This window comes from Stenella coeruleoalba (genome assembly GCF_951394435.1).
Source record: "Stenella coeruleoalba genome assembly, contig: scaffold_271, whole genome shotgun sequence".
NCBI classification, from domain to species: domain Eukaryota; kingdom Metazoa; phylum Chordata; class Mammalia; order Artiodactyla; family Delphinidae; genus Stenella; species Stenella coeruleoalba.
This window is the reverse complement of record NW_027645905.1, coordinates 80757-100648: the sequence shown is the minus strand read 5'-3', so window position 1 is coordinate 100648 and position 19892 is coordinate 80757. Positions and strand designations below refer to the sequence as shown.

Below are 19892 nucleotides of genomic sequence, written 5' to 3'. Positions count from 1 at the left end.
CTCTGTTTACAAGAACCTCGTTTACAGTACAAGTTCAACATCGCAGAAAGTGGAAAATGGGTAAAGAAGTTGTGGTATTTACTTACAAAGCAATATCACTCAGCAATGAAATCTGTGTCATCAGGCCCTTAGCAGCACAATGAGTGGATTCAGGTATGATGATTCTAACTGAAATAAGTCACACAGAAAAAGAAACATCATAAGATATCAGTAATACACGGAATGTAAACTTGGCTACACAGGAACTGAATTACAGAACAGAACAGGGTCTCAAACTTAGAAAACCAACTTATGCTTGCTTAAGGGTAAAGGTGAGTTGGGGTGCTGCATAAAACCAGAGATTGAAATGAGCACAGATAAAGTTCCTTAAGCCAAATATGGAATAGACAAGAGCTACTCCTTGCTCAACGAAATGAACTCAACACCCCATATTAAACGCCTAAGAATGTACCTGACTAGTAAGTATCTTAAAACCTATGGATTGCTATGTCTCCGAAAGAGAATCAAGCATGTGTACAGGGGCATAAACGCAGCAGTGATAGGATTGGAGAGGTTCGTGAGCAAATGAAGACCCTTTGAAGTCATATTGCATGGTACCCATTCCACGGGTTTCAACTACCCAGGTTTTAGGTGTTCTTCCTTCAGCTAAAACATGCATGTGGAACCTAGAGTATGATCAACCATGTGATCGGGAGACGTGTTCAAATATGTCCCAGTTTTCGTACCCTGGTACTCGGGTGCAACATTCCAGACGCTTTACTAACACTCTCCCGACTTGGAGAGTCAGTCCCTTTAACCTCCTGTTTGGCCCAGTTTGCAATTTCTGCGGAAGATGAACAGGAATAGCGAGAACCAATGAGAGGCTAGCTGGAGGTGTCTGGACGGGCAAATTTAACTCTCATTTCCCACCAGGAAGAGGAATTAACCAAAGGCTCAGCGTGCCGTGCCGGAACCAGATTAGGGCCTGAAGACATCCTGCGGTGTTGCGGCCAGCTCAAAAGAAAGCGAGTTGAAGAAAGGAGCTCAGGGGCACTGTAATTCACAAACCTGCAGAGTTATAAATGACAGCTATCGTCCAAAAATAGACTGAAGTAAGGCTGCCAAGAGGACTTGAAAGCGGGGCAGAATTGCAGGAAACCGATTTCAGGAGGTAGACTGGAATTGCATTGAAAGCATAGGAAAAGAGGCAGAACGTCCACAATGATGCACTTGGCCAAAAAGGGCGTATGCGTTTTTTCCTGAATATATTCAGGAAAAAACGCATACGCCCTTTTTGGCCAACCAAGCAAGCTTGCAAAGGAAATCTGCACTACAATGAAGTCTCACTTCCCCCCGGTCAAAAGGGCCATCTGAAAAAAGTGTAAAATCCAGAAAGGCAGGACAGGCCATGGAGAACTGGGAGCCTTGTTATGCTGATGGGCGGGATGTAAATTACCAACAGACACTCAGGAGAAGTGTATGGTGTTTCCTGAAACATCTAAAAAACAAAGCAACAGAGCCTAGGGCACTGCCACTTATGGTCCTATAGCTTAGGGAAATTAAAATCAAAAAGACACAGCCACCCCAAAGTTTGGGACGCCTCTGTTTACAAGAACCTCGTTTACAGTACAAGTTCAACATCGCAGAAAGTGAAAAATGGATAAAGAAGTTCTGGTATTTACTTACAAAGCAATATCACTCAGCAATGAAATCTATGTCATCAGGCCCTTAGCAGCACAATGAGTGGATTCAGGTATGATGATTCTAACTGAAATAAGTCACACAGAAAAAGAAACATCATAAGATATCAGTAATACACGGAATGTAAACTTGGCTACACAGGAACTGAATTACAGAACAGAACAGGGTCTCAAATTTAGAAAACCAACTTATGCTTGCTTAAGGGGAAAGGTGAGTTGGGGTGCTGCATAAAACCAGAGATTGAAATCAGCACAGATAAAGTTCCTTAAGCCAAATATGGAATAGACAAGAGCTACTCCTTGCTCAACGAAATGGACTCAACACCGCATATTAAACGCCTAAGAATGTACCTGACTAGTAAGTATCTTAAAACCTATGGATTGCTATGTCTCCGAAAGAGAATCAAGCATGTGTACAGGGGCATAAACGCAGCAGTGATAGGATTGGAGAGGTTCGTGAGCAAATGAAGACCCTTTGAAGTCATACTGCATGGTACCCATTCCACGGGTTTCAACTACCCAGGTTTAAGGTATTCTTCCTTCAGCTAAAACATGCATGTGGAACCTACAGTATGATCAACCATGTGATCGGGAGACGTGTTCAAATATGTCTCAGTTTTCGTACCCTGGTACTCGGGTGCAACATTCCAGACGCTTTACTAACACTCTCCCCACTTGGAGAGTCAGTCCCTTTAACCTCCTGTTTGGCCCAGTTTGCAATTTCTGTGGAAGATGAACAGGAATAGCGAGAACCAATGAGAGACTAGCTGGAGGTGTCTGGATGGGCAAATTTAACTCTCATTTCCCACCAGGAATAGGAAATAACCAAAGGCTCAGCGTGCCGTGCTGGAACCAGATTAGGGCCTGAAGCCATCCTGCGGTGTTGCGGCCAGGTCACAAGAAAGCGAGTTGAAGAAAGGAGCTCAGGGGCACTGTAATTCACAAACCTGCAGAGTTATAAATGACAGCTATCGTCCAAAAATATACTGAAGTAAGGCTGCCAAGAGGACTTGAAAGCGGGGCAGAATTGCAGGAAACCGATTTCAGGAGGTAGACTGGAATTGCATTGAAAGCATAGGAAAAGAGGCAGAACGTCCACAATGATGCACTTGGCCAAAAAGGGCGTATGCGTTTTTTCCTGAATATATTCAGGAAAAAACGCATACGCCCTTTTTGGCCAACCAAGCAAGCTTGCAAAGGAAATCTGCACTACAATGAAGTCTCACTTGCCCCCGGTCAAAAGGGCCATCTGAAAAAAGTGTAAAATCCAGAAAGGCAGGACAGGCCATGGAGAACTGGGAGCCTTGTTATGCTGATGGGCGGGATGTAAATTGCCAACAACCACTCCGGAGAAGTGTATGGTGTTTCCTGAAACATCTAAAAAACAAAGCAACAGAACCTAGGGCACTTCCACTTATGGTCCTATAGCTTAGGGAAATTAAAATCCAAAAGACACAGCCACCCCAAAGTTTGGAACGGCTCTGTTTACAAGAACCTCGTTTACAGTACAAGTTCAACATCGCAGAAAGTGAAAAATGGGTAAAGAGGTTGTGGTATTTACTTACAAAGCAATATCACTCAGCAATGAAATCTGTGTCATCAGGCCCTTAGCAGCACAATGAGTGGATTCAGGTATGATGATTCTAACTGAAATAAGTCACACAGAAAAAGAAACATCATAAGATATCAGTAATACACGGAATGTAAACTTGGCTACACAGGAACTGAATTACAGAATAGAACAGGGTCTCAAATTTAGAAAACCAACTTATGCTTGCTTAAGGGGAAAGGTGAGTTGGGGTGCTGCATAAAACCAGAGATTGAAATCAGCACAGATAAAGTTCCTTAAGCCAAATATGGAATAGACAAGAGCTACTCCTTGCTCAACGAAATGAACTCAACACCCCATATTAAACGCCTAAGAATGTACCTGACTAGTAAGTATCTTAAAACCTATGGATTGCTATGTCTCCGAAAGAGAATCAAGCATGTGTACAGGGGCATAAACGCAGCAGTGATAGGATTGGAGAGGTTCGTGAGCAAATGAAGACCCTTTGAAGTCATATTGCATGGTACCCATTCCACGGGTTTCAACTACCCAGGTTTTAGGTATTCTTCCTTCAGCTAAAACATGCATGTGGAACCTAGAGTATGATCAACCATGTGAACGGGAGACGTGTTCAAATATGTCCCAGTTTTCGTACCCTGGTACTCGGGTGCAACATTCCAGACGCTTTACTAACACTCTCCCGACTTGGAGAGTCAGTCCCTTTAACCTCCTGTTTGGCCCAGTTTGCAATTTCTGCGGAAGATGAACAGGAATAGCGAGAACCAATGAGAGGCTAGCTGGAGGTGTCTGGACGGGCAAATTTAACTCTCATTTCCCACCAGGAAGAGGAATTAACCAAAGGCTCAGCGTGCCGTGCCGGAACCAGATTAGGGCCTGAAGACATCCTGCGGTGTTGTGGCCAGCTCAAAAGAAAGCGAGTTGAAGAAAGGAGCTCAGGGGCACTGTAATTCACAAACCTGCAGAGTTATAAATGACAGCTATCGTCCAAAAATAGACTGAAGTAAGGCTGCCAAGAGGACTTGAAAGCGGGGCAGAATTGCAGGAAACCGATTTCAGGAGGTAGACTGGAATTGCATTGAAAGCATAGGAAAAGAGGCAGAACGTCCACAATGATGCACTTGGCCAAAAAGGGCGTATGCGTTTTTTCCTGAATATATTCAGGAAAAAACGCATACGCCCTTTTTGGCCAACCAAGCAAGCTTGCAAAGGAAATCTGCACTACAATGAAGTCTCACTTCCCCCCGGTCAAAAGGGCCATCTGAAAAAAGTGTAAAATCCAGAAAGGCAGGACAGGCCATGGACAACTGGGAGCCTTGTTATGCTGATGGGCGGGATGTAAATTACCAACAGACACTCAGGAGAAGTGTATGGTGTTTCCTGAAACATCTAAAAAACAAAGCAACAGAGCCTAGGGCACTGCCACTTATGGTCCTATAGCTTAGGGAAATTAAAATCAAAAAGACACAGCCACCCCAAAGTTTGGGACGCCTCTGTTTACAAGAACCTCGTTTACAGTACAAGTTCAACATCGCAGAAAGTGAAAAATGGATAAAGAAGTTGTGGTATTTACTTACAAAGCAATATCACTCAGCAATGAAATCTATGTCATCAGGCCCTTAGCAGCACAATGAGTGGATTCAGGTATGATGATTCTAACTGAAATAAGTCACACAGAAAAAGAAACATCATAAGATATCAGTAATACACGGAATGGAAACTTGGCTACACAGGAACTGAATTACAGAACAGAACAGGGTCTCAAATTTAGAAAACCAACTTATGCTTGCTTAAGGGGAAAGGTGAGTTGGGGTGCTGCATAAAACCAAAGATTGAAATGAGCACAGATAAAGTTCCTTAAGTCAAATATGGAATAGACAAGAGCTACTCCTTGCTCAACGAAATGGACTCAACACCGCATATTAAACGCCTAAGAATGTACCTGACTAGTAAGTATCTTAAAACCTATGGATTGCTATGTCTCCGAAAGAGAATCAAGGCATGTGTACAGGGGCATAAACACAGAAGTGATAGGATTGGAGAGGTTCATGAGCAAATGAAGACCCTTTGAAGTCATATTGCATGGTACCCATTCCACGGGTTTCACCTACCCAGGTTTAAGGTATTCTTCCTTCAGCTAAAACATGCATGTGGAACCTACAGTATGATCAACCATGTGATCGGGAGACGTGTTCAAATATGTCTCAGTTTTCGTACCCTGGTACTCGGGTGCAACATTCCAGACGCTTTACTAACACTCTCCCCATTTGGAGAGTCAGTCCCTTTAACCTCCTGTTTGGCCCAGTTTGCAATTTCTGTGGAAGATGAACAGGAATAGCGAGAACCAATGAGAGACTAGCTGGAGGTGTCTGGATGGGCAAATTTAACTCTCATTTCCCACCAGGAAGAGGAATTAACCAAAGGCTCAGCGTGCCGTGCCAGAACCAGATTAGGGCATGAAGACATCCTGCGGTGTTGCGGCCAGGTCACAAGAAAGCGAGTTGAAGAAAGGAGCTCAGGGGCACTGTAATTCACAAACCTGCAGAGTTATAAATGACAGCTATCGTCCAAAAATAGACTGAAGTAAGGCTGCCAAGAGGACTTGAAAGCGGGGCAGAATTGCAGGAAACCGATTTCAGGAGGTAGACTGGAATTGCATTGAAAGCATAGGAAAAGAGGCAGAACGTCCACAATGATGCACTTGGCCAAAAAGGGCGTATGCGTTTTTTCCTGAATATATTCAGGAAAAAACGCATACGCCCTTTTTGGCCAACCAAGCAAGCTTGCAAAGGAAATCTGCACTACAATGAAGTCTCACTTCCCCCCGGTCAAAAGGGCCATCTGAAAAAAGTGTAAAATCCAGAAAGGCAGGACAGGCCATGGAGAACTGGGAGCCTTGTTATGCTGATGGGCGGGATGTAAATTACCAACAGACACTCAGGAGAAGTGTATGGTGTTTCCTGAAACATCTAAAAAACAAAGCAACAGAGCCTAGGGCACTGCCACTTATGGTCCTATAGCTTAGGGAAATTAAAATCAAAAAGACACAGCCACCCCAAAGTTTGGGACGCCTCTGTTTACAAGAACCTCGTTTACAGTACAAGTTCAACATCGCAGAAAGTGAAAAATGGATAAAGAAGTTGTGGTATTTACTTACAAAGCAATATCACTCAGCAATGAAATCTATGTCATCAGGCCCTTAGCAGCACAATGAGTGGATTCAGGTATGATGATTCTAAATGAAATAAGTCACACAGAAAAAATGAAACATCATAAGATATCAGTAATACACGGAATGGAAACTTGGCTACACAGGAACTGAATTACAGAACAGAACAGGGTCTCAAATTTAGAAAACCAACTTATGCTTGCTTAAGGGGAAAGGTGAGTTGGGGTGCTGCATAAAACCAGAGATTGAAATGAGCACAGATAAAGTTCCTTAAGCCAAATATGGAATAGACAAGAGCTACTCCTTGCTCAACGAAATGGACTCAACACCGCATATTAAACGCCTAAGAATGTACCTGACTAGTAAGTATCTTAAAACCTATGGATTGCTATGTCTCCGAAAGAGAATCAAGCATGTGTACAGGGGCATAAACGCAGCAGTGATAGGATTGGAGAGGTTCGTGAGCAAATGAAGTCCCTTTGAAGTCATATTGCATGGTACCGATTCCATGGGTTTCAACTACCCAGGTTTAAGGTATTCTTCCTTCAGCTAAAACATGCATGTGGAACCTACAGTATGATCAACCATGTGATCGGGAGACGTGTTCAAATATGTCTCAGTTTTCGTACCCTGGTACTCGGGTGCAACATTCCAGACGCTTTACTAACACTCTCCCCACTTGGAGAGTCAGTCCCTTTAACCTCCTGTTTGGCCCAGTTTGCAATTTCTGTGGAAGATGAACAGGAATAGCGAGAACCAATGAGAGACTAGCTGGAGGTGTCTGGATGGGCAAATTTAACTCTCATTTCCCACCAGGAAGAGGAAATAACCAAAGGCTCAGCGTGCCGTGCTGGAACCAGATTAGGGCCTGAAGCCATCCTGCGGTGTTGCGGCCAGGTCACAAGAAAGCGAGTTGAAGAAAGGAGCTCAGGGGCACTGTAATTCACAAACCTGCAGAGTTATAAATGACAGCTATCGTCCAAAAATAGACTGAAGTAAGGCTGCCAAGAGGACTTGAAAGCGGGGCAGAATTGCAGGAAACCCATTTCAGGAGGTAGACTGGAATTGCATTGAAAGCATAGGAAAAGAGGCAGAACGTCGACAATGATGCACTTGGCCAAAAAGGGCGTATGCGTTTTTTCCTGAATATATTCAGGAAAAAACGCATACGCCCTTTTTGGCCAACCAAGCAAGCTTGCAAAGGAAATCTGCACTACAATGAAGTCTCACTTCCCCCCGGTCAAAAGGGCCATCTGAAAAAAGTGTAAAATCCAGAAAGGCAGGACAGGCCATGGAGAACTGGGAGCCTTGTTATGCTGATGGGCGGGATGTAAATTGCCAACAACCACTCGGGAGAAGTGTATGGTGTTTCCTGAAACATCTAAAAAACAAAGCAACAGAACCTAGGGCACTTCCACTTATGGTCCTATAGCTTAGGGAAATTAAAATCAAAAAGACACAGCCACCCCAAAGTTTGGAACGGCTCTGTTTACAAGAACCTCGTTTACAGTACAAGTTCAACATCGCAGAAAGTGAAAAATGGGTAAAGAGGTTGTGGTATTTACTTACAAAGCAATATCACTCAGCAATGAAATCTGTGTCATCAGGCCCTTAGCAGCACAATGAGTGGATTCAGGTATGATGATTCTAACTGAAATAAGTCACACAGAAAAAGAAACATCATAAGATATCAGTAATACACGGAATGTAAACTTGGCTACACAGGAACTGAATTACAGAATAGAACAGGGTCTCAAATTTAGAAAACCAACTTATGCTTGCTTAAGGGTAAAGGTGAGTTGGGGTGCTGCATAAAACCAGAGATTGAAATGAGCACAGATAAAGTTACTTAAGCCAAATATGGAATAGACAAGAGCTACTCCTTGCTCAACGAAATGAACTCAACACCGCATATTAAACGCCTAAGAATGTACCTGACGAGTAAGTATCTTAAAACCTATGGATTGCTATGTCTCCAAAAGAGAATCAAGCATGTGTACAGGGGCATAAACGCAGCAGTGATAGGATTGGAGAGGTTCAGTGAGCAAACGAAGACCCTTTGAAGTCATATTGCATGGTACCCATTACACGGGTCTTAACTCTCCAGGTTTAAGGTATTCTTCCTTCAGCTAAAACATGCATGTGGAACCCAAGTATGATCAACCATGTGAACGGGAGACGTGTTCAAATATGTCTCAGTTTTCCTCCCCTGGTACTCGGGTGCAACATTCCAGACGCTTTACTAACACTCTCCCCACTTGGAGAGTCAACGCCTTTAACCTCCTGTTTGGCCCAGTTTGCAATTTCTGCGGAAGATGAACAGGAATAGCGAGAACCAATGAGAGACTAGCTGGAGGTGTCTGGACGGGCAAATTTAACTCTCATTTCCCACCAGGAAGAGGAAATAACCAAAGGCTCAGCGTGCCGTGCCGGAACCAGATTAGGGCCTGAAGCCATTCTGCGGTGTTGCGGCCAGGTCACAAGAAAGCGAGTTGAAGAAAGGAGCTCAGGGGCACTGTAATTCACAAACCTGCAGAGTTATAAATGACAGCTATCGTCCAAAAATATACTGAAGTAAGGCTGCCAAGAGGACTTGAAAGCGGGGCAGAATTGCAGGAAACCGATTTCAGGAGGTAGACTGGAATTGCATTGAAAGCATAGGAAAAGAGGCAGAACGTCCACAATGATGCACTTGGCCAAAAAGGGCGTATGCGTTTTTTCCTGAATATATTCAGGAAAAAACGCATACGCCCTTTTTGGCCAACCAAGCAAGCTTGCAAAGGAAATCTGCACTACAATGAAGTCTCACTTCCCCCCGGTCAAAAGGGCCATCTGAAAAAAGTGTAAAATCCAAAAAGGCAGGACAGGCCATGGAGAACTGGGAGCCTTGTTATGCTGATGGGCGGGATGTAAATTGCCAACAGACACTCGGGAGAAGTGTATGGTGTTTCCTGAAACATCTAAAAAACAAAGCAACAGAACCTAGGGCACTTCCACTTATGGTCCTATAGCTTAGGGAAATTAAAATCAAAAAGACACAGCCACCCCAAAGTTTGGAACGGCTCTGTTTACAAGAACCTCGTTTACAGTAAAAGTTCAACATCGCAGAAAGTGAAAAATGGGTAAAGAGGTTGTGGTATTTACTTACAAAGCAATATCACTCAGCAATGAAATCTGTGTCATCAGGCCCTTAGCAGCACAATGACTGGATTCAGGTATGATGATTCTAACTGAAATAAGTCACACAGAAAAAGAAACATCATAAGATATCAGTAATACACGGAATGTAAACTTGGCTACACAGGAACTGAATTACAGAATAGAACAGGGTCTCAAATTTAGAAAACCAACTTATGCTTGCTTAAGGGTAAAGGTGAGTTGGGGTGCTGCATAAAACCAGAGATTGAAATCAGCACAGATAAAGTTCCTTAAGCCAAATATGGAATAGACAAGAGCTACTCCTTGCTCAACGAAATGAACTCAACACCGCATATTAAACGCCTAGGAATGTACCTGACTAGTAAGTATCTTAAAACCTATGGATTGCTATGTCTCCGAAAGAGAATCAAGCATGTGTACAGGGGCATAAACGCAGCAGTGATAGGATTGGAGAGGTTCGGTGAGCAAATGAAGACCCTTTGAAGTCATATTGCATGGTATCCATTACACGGGTCTTACCTCTCCAGGTTTAAGGTATTCTTCCTTCAGCTAAAACATGCATGTGGAACCCAAGTATGATCAACCATGTGAACGGGAGACGTGTTCAAATATGTCTCAGTTTTCCTCCCCTGGTACTCGGGTGCAACATTCCAGACGCTTTACTAACACTCTCCCCACTTGGAGAGTCAGCGCCTTTAACCTCCTGTTTGGCCCAGTTTGCAATTTCTGCGGAAGATGAACAGGAATAGCGAGAACCAATGAGAGACTAGCTGGAGGTGTCTGGACGGGCAAATTTAACTCTCATTTCCCACCAGGAAGAGGAAATAACCAAAGGCTCAGCGTGCCGTGCCGGAACCAGATTAGGGCCTGAAGCCATCCTGCGGTGTTGCGGCCAGGTCACAAGAAAGCGAGTTGAAGAAAGGAGCTCAGGGGCACTGTAATTCACAAACCTGCAGAGTTATAAATGACAGCTATCGTCCAAAAATAGACTGAAGTAAGGCTGCCAAGAGGACTTGAAAGCGGGGCAGAATTACAGGAAACCGATTTCAGGAGGTAGACTGGAATTGCATTGAAAGCATAGGAAAAGAGGCAGAACGTCCACAATGATGCACTTGGCCAAAAAGGGCGTATGCGTTTTTTCCTGAATATATTCAGGAAAAAACGCATACGCCCTTTTTGGCCAACCAAGCAAGCTTGCAAAGGAAATCTGCACTACAATGAAGTCTCACTTCCCCCCGGTCAAAAGGGCCATCTGAAAAAAGTGTAAAATCCAAAAAGGCAGGACAGGCCATGGAGAACTGGGAGCCTTGTTATGCTGATGGGCGGGATGTAAATTGCCAACAGACACTCGGGAGAAGTGTATGGTGTTTCCTGAAACATCTAAAAAACAAAGCAACAGAACCTAGGGCACTTCCACTTATGGTCCTATAGCTTAGGGAAATTAAAATCAAAAAGACACAGCCACCCCAAAGTTTGGAACGGCTCTGTTTACAAGAACCTCGTTTACAGTAAAAGTTCAACATCGCAGAAAGTGAAAAATGGGTAAAGAGGTTGTGGTATTTACTTACAAAGCAATATCACTCAGCAATGAAATCTGTGTCATCAGGCCCTTAGCAGCACAATGACTGGATTCAGGTATGATGATTCTAACTGAAATAAGTCACACAGAAAAAGAAACATCATAAGATATCAGTAATACACGGAATGTAAACTTGGCTACACAGGAACTGAATTACAGAATAGAACAGGGTCTCAAATTTAGAAAACCAACTTATGCTTGCTTAAGGGTAAAGGTGAGTTGGGGTGCTGCATAAAACCAGAGATTGAAATCAGCACAGATAAAGTTCCTTAAGCCAAATATTGAATAGACAAGAGCTACTCCTTGCTCAACGAAATGAACTCAACACCGCATATTAAACGCCTAGGAATGTACCTGACTAGTAAGTATCTTAAAACCTATGGATTGCTATGTCTCCGAAAGAGAATCAAGCATGTGTACAGGGGCATAAACGCAGCAGTGATAGGATTGGAGAGGTTCGGTGAGCAAATGAAGACCCTTTGAAGTCATATTGCATGGTATCCATTACACGGGTCTTACCTCTCCAGGTTTAAGGTATTCTTCCTTCAGCTAAAACATGCATGTGGAACCCAAGTATGATCAACCATGTGAACGGGAGACGTGTTCAAATATGTCTCAGTTTTCCTCCCCTGGTACTCGGGTGCAACATTCCAGACGCTTTACTAACACTCTCCCCACTTGGAGAGTCAGCGCCTTTAACCTCCTGTTTGGCCCAGTTTGCAATTTCTGCGGAAGATGAACAGGAATAGCGAGAACCAATGAGAGACTAGCTGGAGGTGTCTGGACGGGCAAATTTAACTCTCATTTCCCACCAGGAAGAGGAAATAACCAAAGGCTCAGCGTGCCGTGCCGGAACCAGATTAGGGCCTGAAGCCATCCTGCGGTGTTGCGGCCAGGTCACAAGAAAGCGAGTTGAAGAAAGGAGCTCAGGGGCACTGTAATTCACAAACCTGCAGAGTTATAAATGACAGCTATCGTCCAAAAATAGACTGAAGTAAGGCTGCCAAGAGGACTTGAAAGCGGGGCAGAATTACAGGAAACCGATTTCAGGAGGTAGACTGGAATTGCATTGAAAGCATAGGAAAAGAGGCAGAACGTCCACAATGATGCACTTGGCCAAAAAGGGCGTATGCGTTTTTTCCTGAATATATTCAGGAAAAAACGCATACGCCCTTTTTGGCCAACCAAGCAAACTTGCAAAGGAAATCTGCACTACAATGAAGTCTCACTTCCCCCCGGTCAAAAGGGCCATCTGAAAAAAGGGTAAAATCCAGAAAGGCAGGACAGGCCATGGAGAACTGGGAGCCTTGTTATGCTGATGGGCGGGATGTAAATTGCCAACAGACACTTGGGAGAAGTGTATGGTGTTTCCTGAAACATCTAAAAAACAAAGCAACAGAGCCTAGGGCACTTCCACTTATGGTCCTATAGCTTAGGGAAATTAAAATCAAAAAGACACAGCCACCCCAAAGTTTGGGACGCCTCTGTTTACAAGAACCTCGTTTACCGTACAAGTTCAATATCACAGAAAGTGAAAAATGGATAAAGAACTTGTGGTACTTACGTACAATGCAGTATCACTCAGCAATGAAATCTATGTCATCAGGCCCGTAGCAGCATCATGAGTGGATTCAGGTACGATGATTCTAACTGAAATAAGTCACACAGAAAAAGAAACATCATAAGATATCAGTAATACACGGAATGTAAACTTGGCTACACAGGAACTGAATTACAGAACAGAACAGGTTCTCAAATTTAGAAAACCAACTTATGCTTGCTTAAGGGGAAAGGTGAGTTGGGGTGCTGCATAAAACCAGAGATTGAAATGAGCACAGATAAAGTTCCTTAAGCCAAATATGGAATAGACAAGAGCTACTCCTTGCTCAACGAAATGGACTCAACACCGCATATTAAACGCCTAAGAATGTACCTGACTAGTAAGTATCTTAAAACCTATGGATTGCTATGTCTCCGAAAGAGAATCAAGCATGTGTACAGGGACATAAACGCAGCAGTGATAGGATTGGAGATGTTCGGTGAGCAAATGAAGACCCTTTGAAGTCATATTGCATGGTACCCATTCCACGGGTTTCAACTACCCAGGTTTTAGGTATTCTTCCTTCAGCTAAAACATGCATGTGGAACCCAGAGTATGATCAACCATGTGATCGGGAGACGTGTTCAAATATGTCTCAGTTTTCGTACCCTGGTACTCGGGTGCAACATTCCAGACGCTTTACTAACACTCTCCCGACTTGGAGAGTCAGTCCCTTTAACCTCCTGTTTGGCCCAGTTTGCAATTTCTGTGGAAGATGAACAGGAATAGCGAGAACCAATGAGAGGCTAGCTGGAGGTGTCTGGACGGGCAAATTTAACTCTCATTTCCACCAGGAAGAGGAAATAACCAAAGGCTCAGTGTGCCGTACCGGAACCAGATTAGGGCCTGAAGCCATCCTGCGGTGTTGCGGCCAGCTCAAAAGAAAGCGAGTTGAAGAAAGGAGCTCAGGGGCACTGTAATTCACAAACCTGCAGAGTTATAAATGACAGCTATCGTCCAAAAATAGACTGAAGTAAGGCTGCCAAGAGGACTTGAAAGCGGGGCAGAATTGCAGGAAACCGATTTCAGGAGGTAGACTGGAATTGCATTGAAAGCATAGGAAAAGAGGCAGAACGTCCACAATGATGCACTTGGCCAAAAAGGGCATATGCGTTTTTTCCTGAATATATTCAGGAAAAAACGCATACGCCCTTTTTGGCCAACCAAGCAAGCTTGCAAAGGAAATCTGCACTACAATGAAGTCTCACTTCCCCCCGGTCAAAAGGGCCATCTGAAAAAAGTGTAAAATCCAGAAAGGCAGGACAGGCCATGGACAACTGGGAGCCTTGTTATGCTGATGGGGGGGATGTAAATTACCAACAGACACTCAGGAGAAGTGTATGGTGTTTCCTGAAACATCTAAAAAACAAAGCAACAGAGCCTAGGGCACTGCCACTTATGGTCCTATAGCTTAGGGAAATTAAAATCAAAAAGACACAGCCACCCCAAAGTTTGGGACGCCTCTGTTTACAAGAACCTCGTTTACAGTAGAAGTTCAACATTGCAGAAAGTGAAAAATGGATAAAGAAGTTGCGGTGTTTACTTACAAAGCAATATCACTCAGCAATGAAATCTATGTCATCAGGCCCTTAGCAGCACAATGAGTGGATTCAGGTATGATGATTGTAACTGAAATAAGTCACACAGAAAAAGAAACATCATAAGATATCAGTAATACACGGAATGTAAACTTGGCTACACAGGAACTGAATTACAGAACAGAACAGGGTCTCAAATTTAGAAAACCAACTTATGCTTGCTTAAGGGGAAAGGTGAGTTGGGGTGCTGCATAAAACCAGAGATTGAAATGAGCACAGATAAAGTTCCTTAAGCCAAATATGGAATAGACAAGAGCTACTCCTTTCTCAACGAAATGGACTCAACACCGCATATTAAACGCCTAAGAATGTACCTGACTAGTAAGTATCTTAAAACCTATGGATTGCTATGTCTCCAAAAGAGAATCAAGCATGTGTACAGGGGCATAAACGCAGCAGTGATAGGATTGGAGAGGTTCGGTGAGCAAATGAAGACCCTTTGAAGTCATATTGCATGGTACCCATTCCACGGGTTTCAACTACCCAGATATAAGGTATTCTTCCTTCAGCTAAAACATGCATATGGAACCTACAGTATGATCAACCATGTGATCGGGAGACGTGTTCAAATATGTCTCAGTTTTCGTACCCTGGTACTCGGGTGCAACATTCCAGACGCTTTACTAACACTCTCCCCACTTGGCGACTCAGTCCCTTTAACCTCCTGTTTGGCCCAGTTTGCAATTTCTGTGGAAGATGAACAGGAATAGCGAGAACCAATGAGAGGCTAGCTGGAGGTGTCTGGACGGGCAAATTTAACTCTCATTTCCCACCAGGAAGAGGAATTAACCAAAGGCTCAGCGTGCCGTGCCGGAACCAGATTAGGGCCTGAAGACATCCTGCGGTGTTGTGGCCAGCTCAAAAGAAAGCGAGTTGAAGAAAGGAGCTCAGGGGCACTGTAATTCACAAACCTGCAGAGATATAAATGACAGCTATCGTCCAAAAATAGACTGAAGTAAAGCTGCCAAGAGGACTTGAAAGCGGGGCAGAATTGCAGGAAACCGATTTCAGGAGGTAGACTGGAATTGCATTGAAAGCATAGGAAAAGAGGCAGAACGTCCACAATGATGCACTTGGCAAAAAGGGCATATGCATTTTTTCCTGAATATATTCAGGAAAAAACGCATACGCCCTTTTTGGCCAACCAAGCAAGCTTGCAAAGGAAATCTGCACTACAATGAAGTCTCACTTCCCCTCGGTCAAAAGGGCCATCTGAAAAAAGGGTAAAATCCAGAAAGGCAGGACAGGCCATGGAGAACTGGGAGCCTTGTTATGCTGATGGGCGGGATGTAAATTGCCAACAACCACTCGGGAGAAGTGTATGCTGTTTCCTGAAACATCTAAAAAACAAAGCAACAGAACCTAGGGCACTTCCACTTATGGTCCTATAGCTTAGGGAAATTAAAATCAAAAAGACACAGCCACCCCAAAGTTTGGAACGGCTCTGTTTACAAGAACCTCGTTTACAGTACAAGTTCAACATCGCAGAAAGTGAAAAATGGATAAAGAAGTTGTGGTATTTACTTACAAAGCAATATCACTCAGCAATGAAATCTGTGTCATCAGGCCCTTAGCAGCACAATGAGTGGATTCAGGTATGATGATTCTAACTGAAATAAGTCACACAGAAAAAGAAACATCATAAGATATCAGTAATACACAGAATGTAAACTTGGCTACACAGGAACTGAATTACAGAACAGAACAGTGTCTCAAATTTAGAAAACCAACTTATGCTTGCTTAAGGGTAAAGGTGAGTTGGGGTGCTGCATAAAACCAGAGATTGAAATGAGCACAGAAAAAGTTCCTTAAGCCAAATATGGAATAGACAAGAGCTACTCCTTGCTCAACGAAATGGACTCAACACCGCATATTAAACGCCTAAGAATGTACCTGACTAGTAAGTATCTTAAAACCTATGGATTGCTATGTCTCCGAAAGAGAATCAAGCATGTGTACAGGGGCATAAACGCAGCAGTGATAGGATTGGAGAGGTTCGGTGAGCAAATGAAGACCCTTTGAAGTCATATTGCATGGTACCCATTACACGGGTCTTAACTCTCCAGGTTTAAGGTATTCTTCCTTCAGCTAAAACATGCATGTGGAACCCAAGTATGATCAACCATGTGAATGGGAGACGTGTTCAAATATGTCTCAGTTTTCCTCCCCTGGTACTCGGGTGCAACATTCCAGATGCTTTACTAACACTCTCCCCACTTGGAGAGTCAGCGCCTTTAACCTCCTGTTTGGCCCAGTTTGCAATTCCTGCGGAAGATGAACAGGAATAGCGAGAACCAATGAGAGACTAGCTGGAGGTGTCTGGACGGGCAAATTTAACTCTCATTTCCCACCAGGAAGAGGAAATAACCAAAGGCTCAGCGTGCCGTGCCGGAACCAGATTAGGGCCTGAAGCCATCCTGCGGTGTTGCAGCCAGGTCACAAGAAAGCGAGTTGAAGAAAGGAGCTCAGGGGCACTGTAATTCACAAACCTGCAGAGTTATAAATGACAGCTATCGTCCAAAAATAGACTGAAGTAAGGCTGCCAAGAGGACTTGAAAGCGGGGCAGAATTGCAGGAAACCGATTTCAGGAGGTAGACTGGAATTGCATTGAAAGCATAGGAAAAGAGGCAGAACGTCCACAATGATGCACTTGGCCAAAAAGGGCGTATGCGTTTTTTCCTGAATATATTCAGGAAAAAACGCATACGCCCTTTTTGGCCAACCAAGCAAGCTTGCAAAGGAAATCTGCACTACAATGAAGTCTCACTTCCCCCCGGTCAAAAGAGCCATCTGAAAAAAGGGTAAAATCCAGAAAGGCAGGACAGGCCATGGAGAACTGGGAGCCTTGTTATGCTGATGGGCGGGATGTAAATTGTCAACAGACACTCGGGAGAAGTGAATGGTGTTTCCTGAAACATCTAAAAAACAAAACAACAGAGCCTAGGGCACTTCCACTTATGGTCCTATACCTTAGGGAAATTAAAATCAAAAAGACACAGCCACCCCAAAGTTTGGGACGCCTCTGTTTACAAGAACCTCGTTTACCGTACAAGTTCAATATCACAGAAAGTGAAAAATGGATAAAGAACTTGTGGTACTTACGTACAATGCAGTATCACTCAGCAATGAAATCTATGTCATCAGACCCCTAGCAGCATCATGAGTGGATTCAGGTACGATGATTCTAACTGAAATAAGTCACACAGAAAAAGAAACATCATAAGATATCAGTAATACACGGAATGGAAACTTGGCTACACAGGAACTGAATTACAGAACAGAACAGGTTCTCAAATTTAGAAAACCAACTTATGCTTGCTTAAGGGTAAAGGTGAGTTGGGGTGCTGCATAAAACCAGAGATTGAAATGAGCACAGATAAAGTTCCTTAAGCCAAATATGGAATAGACAAGAGCTACTCCTTGCTCAACGAAATGGACTCAACACCGCATATTAAACGCCTAAGAATGTACCTGACTAGTAAGTATCTTAAAACCTATGGATTGCTATGTCTCCGAAAGAGAATCAAGCATGTGTACAGGGGCATAAACGCAGCAGTGATAGGATTGGAGATGTTCGGTGAGCAAATGAAGACCCTTTGAAGTCATATTGCATGGTACCCATTCCACAGGTTTCAACTACCCAGGTTTTAGGTATTCTTCCTTCAGCTAAAACATGCATGTGGAACCCAGAGTATGATCAACCATGTGATCGGGAGACGTGTTCAAATATGTCTTAGTTTTCGTACCCTGGTACTCGGGTGCAACATTCCAGACGCTTTACTAACACTCTCCCAACTTGGAGAGTCAGTCCCTTTAACCTCCTGTTTGGCCCAGTTTGCAATTTCTGTGGAAGATGAACAGGAATAGCGAGAACCAATGAGAGACTAGCTGGAGGTGTCTGGACAGGCAAATTTAACTCTCATTTCCCACCAGGAAGAGGAATTAACCAAAGGCTCAGCATGCCGTGCCGGAACCAGATTAGGGCCTGAAGCAAATCCTGCGGTGTTGCGGCCAGGTCACAAGAAAGCGAGTTGAAGAAAGGAGCTCAGGGGCACTGAAATTCACAAACCTGCAGAGTTATAAATGACAGCTATCGTCCAAAAATAGACTGAAGTAAGGCTGCCAAGAGGACTTGAAAGCGGGGCAGAATTGCAGGAAACCGATTTCAGGAGGTAGACTGGAATTGCATTGAAAGCATAGGAAAAGAGGCAGAACGTCCACAATGATGCACTTGGCCAAAAAGGGCGTATGCGTTTTTTCCTGAATATATTCAGGAAAAAACGCATACGCCCTTTTTGGCCAACCAAGCAAGCTTGCAAAGGAAATCTGCACTACAATGAAGTCTCACTTCCCCCCGGTCAAAAGGGCCATCTGAAAAAAGTGTAAAATCCAGAGGCAGGACAGGCCATGGAGAACTGGCAGCCTTGTTATGCTGATGGGCGGGATGTAAATTGCCAACAGACACTTGGGAGAAGTGTATGGTGTTTCCTGAAACATCTAAAAAACAAAGCAACAGAGCCTAGGGCACTGCCACTTATGGTCCTATAGCTTAGGGAAATTAAAATCAAAAAGACACAGCCACCCCAAAGTTTGGAACGGCTCTGTTTACAAGAACCTCGTTTACAGTACAAGTTCAACATCGCAGAAAGTGAAAAATGGATAAAGAAGTTGTGGTATTCACTTACAAAGCAATATCACTCAGCAATGAAATCTATGTCATCAGGCCCTTAGCAGCACAATGAGTGGATTCAGGTATGATGATTCTAACTGAAATAAGTCACACAGAAAAAGAAACATCATAAGATATCAGTAATACACGGAATGGAAACTTGGCTACACAGGAACTGAATTACAGAACAGAACAGGGTCTCAAATTTAGAAAACCAACTTATGCTTGCTTAAGGGTAAAGGTGAGTTGGGGTGCTGCATAAAACCAGAGATTGAAATGAGCACAGATAAAGTTCCTTAAGCCAAATATGGAATAGACAAGAGCTACTCCTTGCTCAACGAAATGGACTCAACACCGCATATTAAACACCTAAGAATGTACCTGACTAGTAAGTATCTTAAAACCTATGGATTGCTATGTCTCCGAAAGAGAATCAAGCATGTGTACAGGGGCATAAACGCAGCAGTGATAGGATTGGAGAGGTTCGGTGAGCAAATGAAGACCCTTTGAAGTCATATTGCATGGTACCCATTACACGGGTCTTAACTCTCCAGGTTTAAGGTATTCTTCCTTCAGCTAAAACATGCATGTGGAACCCAAGTATGATCAACCATGTGAACGGGAGACGTGTTCAAATATGTCTCAGTTTTCCTCCCCTGGTACTCGGGTGCAACATTCCAGACGCTTTACTAACACTCTCCCCACTTGGAGAGTCAGCGCCTTTAACCTCCTGTTTGGCCCAGTTTGCAATTTCTGCGGAAGATGAACAGGAATAGCGAGAACCAATGAGAGGCTAGCTGGAGGTGTCTGGACGGGCAAATTTAACTCTCATTTCCCACCAGGAAGAGGAATTAACCAAAGGCTCAGCATG

General features: G+C 43.7%; 1 long non-coding RNA gene across 2 annotated transcripts in view; it reads right to left on the bottom strand.

The window, feature by feature from the left end:
* The window catches only part of LOC307181485, a 309892-nt gene that overhangs the window by 228655 nt on the left and 61345 nt on the right, over window positions 1–19892 (bottom strand). For both annotated transcript variants that reach the window (XR_013826877.1, XR_013826878.1), the window contains exon 2: window positions 6404–6481. This is a non-coding gene — a long non-coding RNA (uncharacterized lncRNA). The remainder of the gene's footprint in view (window positions 1–6403; window positions 6482–19892) is intronic.